This window comes from Mus pahari, chromosome 5 (assembly GCF_900095145.1).
Source record: "Mus pahari chromosome 5, PAHARI_EIJ_v1.1, whole genome shotgun sequence".
NCBI classification, from domain to species: domain Eukaryota; kingdom Metazoa; phylum Chordata; class Mammalia; order Rodentia; family Muridae; genus Mus; species Mus pahari.
Genome location: NC_034594.1, coordinates 130,429,450 through 130,439,509, shown reverse-complemented (window position 1 = coordinate 130,439,509; position 10,060 = coordinate 130,429,450). Strand labels below are relative to the sequence as shown.

The 10,060-nt window shown below is 42.9% G+C and overlaps 1 long non-coding RNA gene across 1 annotated transcript in view; it reads left to right on the top strand.

Annotated features, from left to right (window-relative positions):
* The window catches only part of LOC115064043, a 9,963-nt gene extending 5,457 nt beyond the window's left edge, over nt 1-4,506 (top strand). Inside the window, exons 2-3 of the long non-coding RNA XR_003843900.1 lie at nt 1,029-3,131; nt 3,906-4,506. This is a non-coding gene — a long non-coding RNA (uncharacterized LOC115064043). The remainder of the gene's footprint in view (nt 1-1,028; nt 3,132-3,905) is intronic.
* Nucleotides 4,507-10,060: the final 5,554 nt, after the last annotated feature.

Sequence of the window (10,060 nt, the reverse complement as noted above, 5' to 3'; positions counted from 1 at the left end):
GCCTTTAATCCCAGCACTTGGGAGGCAGAGGCAGGCAGATTTCTGAGTTTAAGGCCAGCCTGGTCTACAGAGTGAGTTCCAGGACAGCCAGGACTACACAGAGAAACCCTGTCTCAAAAAAAAAAAAAAAAAAACCAAAGGGGAAAAAAAAAGAAATACCCAAATGTTAGAAGGAGACTCTAGCTTTAGCCTCCATAAGGGCATGGGTTCTCTGTACTTATTCCTGTACCCTGTGCCTGGCATGTAGTACCAGCTCAGTTAAGTTTTCTTTATAAACATCTCAAATGTAGAGCAGCGATAGCTTCACCATGATTCCACCCAACCATTTACACAACAAATATTGGATTACACTTTTAGACAGAAATTGGAAAACAGTAAAGAGTGTTGAGGCTGTGAGTGAAAGGATTTGGCCAAAGAGTGAGTAGATGGTGTCTCATAGGCACAAAGCAGCAAAGATGGGCCCACATTATGTACAAGTAGTCTTGTTAAGCCAGGGTCATTAGCTATAACTGAAAGGCACATTCCAAAACAAGAGTGAAAGAAAAACATTAAATTTCAATAATAATTTTTAAAACTCAGTCCAGGTGGGGGAGAGTGGATAGTTTCCTTACGTGTTTCAGCAGTACCTAGGGTTCTGTGTCTCTTTCTAGTGATACTAAGAATGAATCAGAGAGTGCAGGGCTCCCGAAATCAATCTTATAGGTTAGTTATCTTATAGCCTTAACCACTTATTGATCACCAAAGTCCTCATCCTTCCTTTGGATGAAGCTGGATAACAGGAAAGACACAGAAGTATGCTCTGGCCAAGAGTTCCAATTAGAGAGATGTGGGGTGCCAGAAAAAAGGGGTGCCTGTGCCAAAGTCAATTAGCCTGGCACAGATACTCTAAGTCACCAGTACCAGCCCTGGGACTTCCTGAAGGCTTAGAAACAAAAGTTGGCCCAATCTATAGGCCACTAGACCATAGCGCCCTATAGATGAAGTTGACAATGGATTTCTTTTGTTGCCATGTGTCCGGCCTCCCACAGACCTGTTCTTCCTGCATCCTGCACTGCAAGCAATAACTAAAGAGACAGAGACACCCACCCCATCATTCAAGAAGGACTCCAAGCTTCCTTGGCAGCCCTGGGCTGGCAGAGGGGCCCTGCTTCTCAGCCACTCAGCCTCCCATTTAACTGGTACTCTCGGAGTCAGGATGAGTGCACCCAGAGAGGATTGGGTCTGTGACTTTAGGCGCTATGTCAAGTGTCAAGGGACAAAGAAGACTCACACAGCAGCTCTGGGAAATAAAAGCCTTTAGTGGTCTCAGGGTATTCTCTCGCTGCAGACCAATGGCTGCGAATGCCTCTGAAGAGGAGCACACCTCAGTCCTAGAATAACTGTCTGAACATGAGACCCCGTTCTACCATCTGTTGACTATATAAGCCTGTTAGTAATATCTGTATCATAACATTCCTTCATCTGCAGAGATGATCACAGAACCCTACCTTACAGAATTATGATGAAGATAAAAAAAAATCATATCTAAAACCTACAAGTCATTTAAGTATAGTAAATGTTCAATAGGTGTTAAAAATCGCTACTTCTCTAGATGTACTAGAAAAATGCACCCACCAAGTATTCTACACACATCACCAGGGAGAGACTTGAATATTTGTTACTGCTGTGAAATCAACAAATCCTCCTTGACACTTAATGCAGTGCCTGCATTGATCCAGGACTTAGAGGAAATAGAGAAACAGTATCACTTGACTACACAGGGGAGAAAAAGCGAATGGATTAAGGTGAGAATATCAGCATGCACAACTTTAAGAATCGTGGTCCAGTGCTTCCCGCACAGGAGGCTGGTTGCCCCAGGAACAGGGCAGGATGGCACAGGATGTTCATGAAGCATGATTTTTCTTTTATAAGCTATTTTCAATAGAATTTTAATTTAACATCGGCGCAAACATTCTGAAGGGAAGTTCAAATTTGCAATCATTTTTTAAAGACAAGCATGAGATGTCAAAAAAAAAATTTCCCACATTGGCTATGAGACAGATAAACAGACACATATTCTGCACCCCCACACTGAGTCATTCCTCGCCACGCAGTGGGAAAGTCTGAGAGACATATTCTGAACAAGAGCAGACATTCAAGCACACAGAGCCAATGAGCTGGAAAGAGCCTCTGGAAGGGTTCCAGGCCTGCAGGTGAAGCCACGGCTGTGCCAGGGAAGCTCAAGCCAAGGCCCCTGCTGATATACAGTTCTTTCATTTACAGACCTAAAGCTGTCGGAGCTCTCCACTGCTGGATAAAATTCTGTATTATATAAGGCCTTGAGCACTCATCCACCAGCCACTGCACTGCACCAACTCACTAACAATGTTTGGAGGGTCTGAAAGTTTTGGTTTTCCTGGAACACATGGTATTTCTTCTCTGAGGAGAGGGGGTTCTCAGGGACCTCATAGTATACGCCAATATTCTAAAGCTCAAATGCCCTTCCTAAGGGATCACACACACACACACACACACACACACACACACACACACACATCTCAGAATCCCATCTCAGTTGTTTTAAGACAGGGGATACCCACCATGCAGCTCAGCAGCCTTTTCTTCTCCAAATCACACAGCCCCAACCTCATTCATCAAATTTCCCATCTTTAATCTTTGTGGAGAGTATCGAAGTTCCAAAGAAAACTGGAAATTGATGAGACTGGATCAGGAACTCGAGTCACTTGAAGAAGGCTGGAACTTAGTTGCTAGCACCCATGTTGAGCACTCACATTCACCTCCAACTCCAGGACATCCAGCATACTCTTCTAGCCTCCATGTGCCCCTGCACACAGGAGTAGGTGCAAGCACACACACGCACACGCACATGCACACACGCACATGCACGCATGCTTGTATGCACATAAATTAAAATAAATCTTTCAAAAAAGGAAATTGAAACTAAGCTTTAATTTTTTTCCCCAGTTATTTCCCAGCCATGCACATTTGAGAGGGGGAAAAAAAAAATCATTCAATTGTTGAAATGTTCCAGATCCTTCATCTTGAGTGTGAAATCTTTAAAGGGCTGTTATGTGTCTGAAATGAAACACCACATGGATAAATACCAAAAGAAGCACCTGTTAAGTATGAAGGTGAGTTTGGAATAAATGTTTGCCTTTCATCCAGGTTATTTTATATTCTATAAAGGTGTGACAAGCTAAGCCACACACACACAGGTGATACTGGGTCGGCATCATAGTGAAGAGCTCTTCGAACTTGAAATTAGATTTGCAATCTAGCACTTCTGAGGATTAGCTGTGAGACAAGTAACTGGACATCCCAGGCAAAGGAGCCTTGTTAAAGGATGCTGTATCTTGTTCCAGATACCCTTGTAAGACCATGATAGGATAAGTGAGAGAAAGCACTGTTTGCGGCATAGACCCAAGGTTTAACTAAAAATTTAATAAACAAATATAAGGTCTAACAGGTGTGGTCTAGCTGTTGGCCACAGGCCACAGGAGCCTGAGAACGATGATTAATATAGTCCAAGACATTTGTAGATCCCCTGTGTGTAGCAACTGTTAAAAAGTTAAACTCCCCTTGCTAGAAGCACTTAGGAAAGTAACTATAGTAAGTGTTCAGCAAAAGTTGTTACTAAAAGAGTGCAGCTGCCAACAATTGGCAGGTGAGACCCCATGACATTGAAAAGCTTCTGCACAGAGCCAGTGAGACATGGCCAAGTGGGCCAAGGTACAAACCATAAAGTATAAGGAGCCGAGTTCAGTCCCCAGACCCACAGGGCAGAAGTAAGGAACTGACTCCCACAAGTTGTCCTCTGACCTCTACACAATCACCGTGGTACACACACACACACACACACACACACACACTAAAGTGATTTTTAATTTTTTAAAACTTTTAAACAGCAAAAGAAGCTATGAAGTAAAGAGGCACCCTCACAAAATGGAATGAAGTCCTTGCCTGCTGTACATTCAACAGAGAACTGATATACAGAATAAGAACTCTTTTTTAAAAAGTAAACAAACAAAAACAATAATTGAAAAGTGTACCAGAGTCGTAAACAGATATTTTTTAAAAGAAATACAAATGGCTAACAAGACTTTAAAAGATGTTCAACATCATTAGCAACAGTTGGGGGAGGGGAGACAAATTGAAAGATCCATGAAGTTCCATCTCACCCCAGTGACAATGACTGTCATCATGAAATCAAATGACAGCAAGTGCTGGAAAGAATGTGGAGAAACTGGAAACCTCACTGACTGTGAGTGGGAGTGTGAACAGGCACAGCCACGCCGCAGGTCAGTCCGGAGGGTCCTCACAAAGCTAGAAACAGAACTCCATGAGCCACCACACCTCTCAGAGACATCTACTCGAAAGGACGGCATATCCTACTCGAGACTCTCAGTCAAATACAGTCATTGCTTGTCTATTCACAACAGTCAGGAAAGAAAAGCTGCCTGGATATCTGTCAATAGATGAAGAGAGAATGAAAAGGTGATACATTTACACAGAGGAATTTTCATAGCTATAAATAAAAATGAAATTACAAAAAAAAAATGGTTGGTGCTGGAGGGAGGTGACCTGGGACCCAGGCAAACAAACTCTACATGTTCTCTCTTGTATGGGGATCCTAACCTTAGGATCTGTGTGTTTTCCTTGTAGAGGCCAGGAAACTGGAAAAGGGCCATTGGGACAAGGGTTACCTCAAGGGATAGCAGAAAATAGGTAATATGAAAACAAAGAGGGGAGGAGTTGCTGAAATAGGAATGGAGAAGGAAGAAGAGAGGGAAGAAGGGGAGGGGCTAACCAAACTGAAGAGTGTATGAAAAAGCCCTTTGGAAATCTACTATCTGTAGACCACTTTTAATAAGTAGTTTTAAAAGATAGTCAGAAAGGAGGTAGACAGCCTGCGAGCTGGATTCTGCACCTAATGGCTATAGTTATTTAACCAAACCCAATGGCAGGTGGTACCTCCTTATGAGTTTCCCCCAAACAATACAAGTGCTTGCCATTCCTTTCGGTTGCCCAGCAGAACTAATTGAAAAGATCCTATCGCTGAAGACATTAAGTGTCTTGGTCCACAGGTGTAAAGATTTGAGCTGGGACTGGGCTGAAAGCTTCCTCCAATGCTGACTAATCTTCACAGTTCAGGAAGTTACTATGCAAGCTTCAAGGGGTGGGGCAAGAAAAGAAAACTGTGGTCTTACCCAGATGAGAACTATCATACCAAGCCAGGCAAGATGTGTCTACTGGCACAATGGTGGAGTAACTGTTATGGGGGTAACCATCACTAACTTGGGTGGGGCCGTTCTGAAGGAGAAATGAATGCCTCGTACTGTAAACTTAATTTAAAATTCCATGGCTGAAGAGGTCTTAGATATGAGGAAAGGGGAACTGGCCACTATTGTTCAGCTCAATTGACATGGTGCCTAACTGCCTTCTAAATATTTATGTCTATGCTCCCAGGCAAGTGCTATTTTCAGCCTTAATCAGAGAAGTTTCTCTTCTCAATGAATGGTGGTGAATACAGAAACTCAAGGCTGCTCAAGGTACAGAGAACACAGGGTGGCTGAGTGTTCAGCCCTAAAGAAGACATTTACACCACATGATCTAAGGCTCAGAGAGCAAGGAAGAAGAGGGCATGGGAAAAAATAAATGAGCCAAAAGATAGGGGAAAGGGCAGAGAAATGTCTTCTTCTGGGCACATCACCTCCCAGCATCCAAAGCTACCTGAAATCAGCCTGCTTATGGCTCAACCTGTGAATAGTCAACCGTGGATCAGGGAGGAGCCCTCGAGTCTCTATGCCTCTCTGATTGATTCTGAAGGAGGGCAGTCAGTGGTATAGCTAATGATGATGATCCCATCAGATTCCAGTGAGGTATTCTAAACATGTTGTCACACAGACAGCCCTGGTTAAACAAAACAAAAAGATGTTAACATGGAAAAGAAACTTATATAGGGGAGAGGATCATAAGAGATAGGAGATGAGAGGGAGACAAAAGAAAGAGGGGAGAGTGTTGGTAATTAGAAGGGTGTGTGTGTATACACATATATCTGAAACTGTCACAGAGCCAAGCAAATAAAAGATTTTTTTATTAGTTCATCATTTTGCACCAATGGAATGACGTATAAGCTGGCAGTATGACACTCAAATCTCATTTTTTTAAAAAAGTGCAGTTTTAAAGTTAATGTCTTACTCAGTGACATTGTAGGATAAATCCAAGCTGGTCTTCATGATTTTCCTGAATACAAAATTCTCATTACTGCTTTCTTCACCCCTCCCCCCCCAAATGCAAGACTTGCTTTCTCAACTGAGAGCACGTCGTTTTATTTAGCTTTTATCTTTCATTCATAATGAACTTTTCACGTTGTTTTACTTTATTATTGATAATCTAACCCATCATTACTGTCTCTAATAGTCATTCTGCCCTTTCTCTTATCATAATAACCCACTGCTACCTTATCTTGTCTTCCCGAGAAGTACTTGTCCGTGACTTGTTATTTCGTTATCTAGTGGAATCCGTGGGACTGTTCATTTGAGAAACAATAGGGGAGGCCAGAAAGGGTCAGAGATTTTGCCAAGCTCATCCAGTGCATCTGCATTAGTCACCAAATGAAGAACTTCACAGGAAATCAATCAGAGGATTTCTAGCCCAATGTTTCCATCCCAAAAAAAGAAAAAGAAAAAGAGCGCAGTACTTAGCAATAGGCATAGAATATATTCAACACAAAAATGCAATTATGTAAAAACTCATTTCATGTGAATACAATGATTACAACCTTCAAAGTCATCCAGCCTGTATAAATAGGCTCATTCAGACTAATGATAGATTGGTAGGTAGGTAGACAGCTATTCAACGATAAAAATAAGAACTCAAAGATTCATTTCTGTTTTTTCTCCTCATCCAATTTGTCAGCCAACAAAGGTCCATTCCACTTTCTGGTGTTCTACCCCTCTGCCCACTGTTCATGGACAGAAATAGTCAGTGAATGCATACACGTGTTTTAGTGGCACTTATGTCCCTTGTTCTCTCAGTCTGGAATTAGTACCTGCACATAGAGCTGCTCCCCGGGAGGGCTGCTCCGGTACTGAATTTAGCACATTAGGGCAATTTCTGTAGGAACCACTTATGATGGCAGAAAACAAAGGTCAAACTTCAGTTCTAGAGGACACCGAAGGGCATGTCAGGATGATGGAGAGGGTTCTTTTCTGAGCACGAATGTCTGCAGTCATCACAACACAGTTGCCAAAGTTTGCTGTTTTCTGGGGGCAGCTTAAACAAATGACTGCTGCAGACTCTCTGTGCGCTGAGCAGACACTGCCCTTCCTGACATTGCTCCAGTGCTGGAGTTTCTCTACAAGATTGCTACCACTATTTTCTTTAACATTAAGGATACGCTTTGTATTCCTCATGGCGTTAATGACATCATGTCCTCGTGCTGAGCCGGATGTCATTCATCAAATACATGATGTCATTAACTGACTCCAACTGGGGTCTAACTCATCTATAGAGAATGAGAAAAAGCAGTTCCTTCATTCAACAAGTAATTATTGTTTCACACGAATATAAATTCATTTGATAATTGAAATAATATTATTTTTCTCCTATAGAAGCTAATTCTCCATAGCTCCTCTAGTGAAGAAGGCAAATCCCCAAACTACATAGAAAGAATGCACAGTTCCTGTTCTTACCCAATAACTAGGGAGTAAGTGCCTCTTACGTGCCAAGTTAGGCCACACAAAGAGAACAAGGTGAACTTCTTGTACTCTTAGAGTTTACTGGCGTCTTAGGTTCTCTATTGCTATGATGAAACACCATGACCAAAAGCAGTTTGGGGAAGGAAGGGTTTATTTGGCTTACACTTCTACAGCGTAGTCCATCATTAAAAGGAAGTCAGGACAAGAACTCAAATAGGACAGGAACTGGAGGCAGGAGCTGATGCAGAGGCCATGAGGTGAGGGGTGCTTCTTACTGGCTTGCTCCTCATGGCTTTGCTCAGCATTTCTTATTGAACCCAGGACCACCAGCCCAGGGACTGCACCACCCACAATGGGCTGGGCCCTCCCTCATCAATCGCTAATTAAGAAAATGCCTTACAGCTGGATCTTTCAGAGGAGGCGTTTTCTCAACTGAGGCTCTCTCCTCTCTGATGACTGTAGCTTGTGTCAAGTTGACAATAAACTTAGCCAAAGACAAGAATCTAATGGGGACACCGACAAATTAGTTACAATGGCGTGTATGGGGAATGAGAGTATGAAGCAGGTGAAATCCATTATGAGGGTGCCACGCCCAGTCAAAGAAAGTTTCTCAAAAGAAAAGCAGCTATAACTGAGAGTGCACCATCCTGGAAGTAGGTGAAGGACACAAGTGTGACCTGGGAAGAAGGGTAAACACTGGGATATGATTCTTAGGCAAAGGAAAGCCTAGGACACAGCAGCCACGATCAGTGAAGGGAGTCATAGACTCGATGATTTGAGAGCCTAGGACATAAAGAGCTGCACTGAGTTAAAGCCACCCAGCCCATTCTAGCTGCCTCACTCAGCCTCAGAGAAAGGCGTGTATCCCCACCTCTCCCAAGACCTGGGGGTGGGTTTTTTTTGTTTGTTTGTTTTTGTTTTCTTTTAGAGAGGGTTGGTTTTGCTGGGATGTTTTTGTTTTGTTTTGTTGTTGTTGTTTGTGTGTGTGTGTGTGTGTGTGTGTGTGTGTGTGTTTGAGACGGAGTTTCTCTGTGTAGCCCTGGCTGTCTGAGAACTTGCTCTGTAGACCAGACTGGCCTCCACCTGCCTTTGCCTGCTGAGCGCTGGGATTGAAAGCATGTGCTGTCAACTCACAGCTAAGACCTAGGGTTCTTTACTTAAAAAAAACATATCTGCTATTTCTGCCTGCCCAACATCCTGTCATTTCTGACAATAATTCATCAGTTTTCCTTTTAAAAATCTTCCCAGTCTATTCTTAACTTATATACCACATATGAGACATAGCCAATCTTTTTATCTAAGAGTGGGCACAAATATTCAGGCATAAATATGAGAAATTTATGTCTCCCTAACCACAGAGACTAATTCAGCATCCAGCACATGTCCAGGGACATCTCGCTCTGAACTGGAGCTTGGGGGGTGGTGATGTCTCCAACCTACAGAAGTTATCCTGAAACCACTGAAGAAGAAAAAAAAAAAAAATACTCCTCCCACTGGGTTAGCTGAAATAGCACAAGCCAATATGGGTGGGGCAGGCGGCCATCTCCTCCCCATCCATTCACTCGATAATAGTCTATTAAGTAACTGCTATGTGCCTTATGCTGTCGTAAGCATCAGGATTACAAAATAAAACATAATTCTGTCTCATACCTTTCTAACATCAGGTGGTAAATAGTGGAGAGAATGGTTCCAGAATGCTATACCACAGGCAAGGCAAAGCTTCAAAGACAATCAGTAATGCTCTCCTTAATTCAGTACAGGCTACAGGCCAAACTAAGGGACTGGTGGAAAGGAAGACTGATCTACGTATGGGTGTCAGATTCAAAATATAGCAAGGAGGCAGAATAATCGGGTTAATTGGACTTATACAGTCCTGGATTGGTGACCTCAGATGCTGATGTCCCTGATCAAGAATTTTACTGGGAGAAGCATGTTGGGCCATGGTGAGTTTAGTTGCCTTTGGGAACACTTGCTGGAGGAGTCCAAAGCGGTAACAATGCGTCAGGAGGAGCTCCCAAGAGATGTCTAAGGAGCCATGAGTTTGTGGCGGATGATATTCATCTGTTTATGCGTTATGTTTTTTTTTTTCTGAAGATTCAATGTGTGCTTTAATTTAGGCAGTATCAACACCCACGTCATAATTAAAATCACAGCTATAAATGAGACCATCAAAGGTGAACACAGGCTTCAAAATAACAGTTAAGGTGACAAAGGAAGACAGATGAGCCCGTGGACACTGAGAACACAGGGTCAGAACTGCATGGAGGGAGAAGTCAGCAGGAAGGCCAGTGAGTGAGCCTGACACCAGGGTAACCTGGGCGACCTTGGCCACAAGAGAGCCAGTACCAAACAGAACAGGG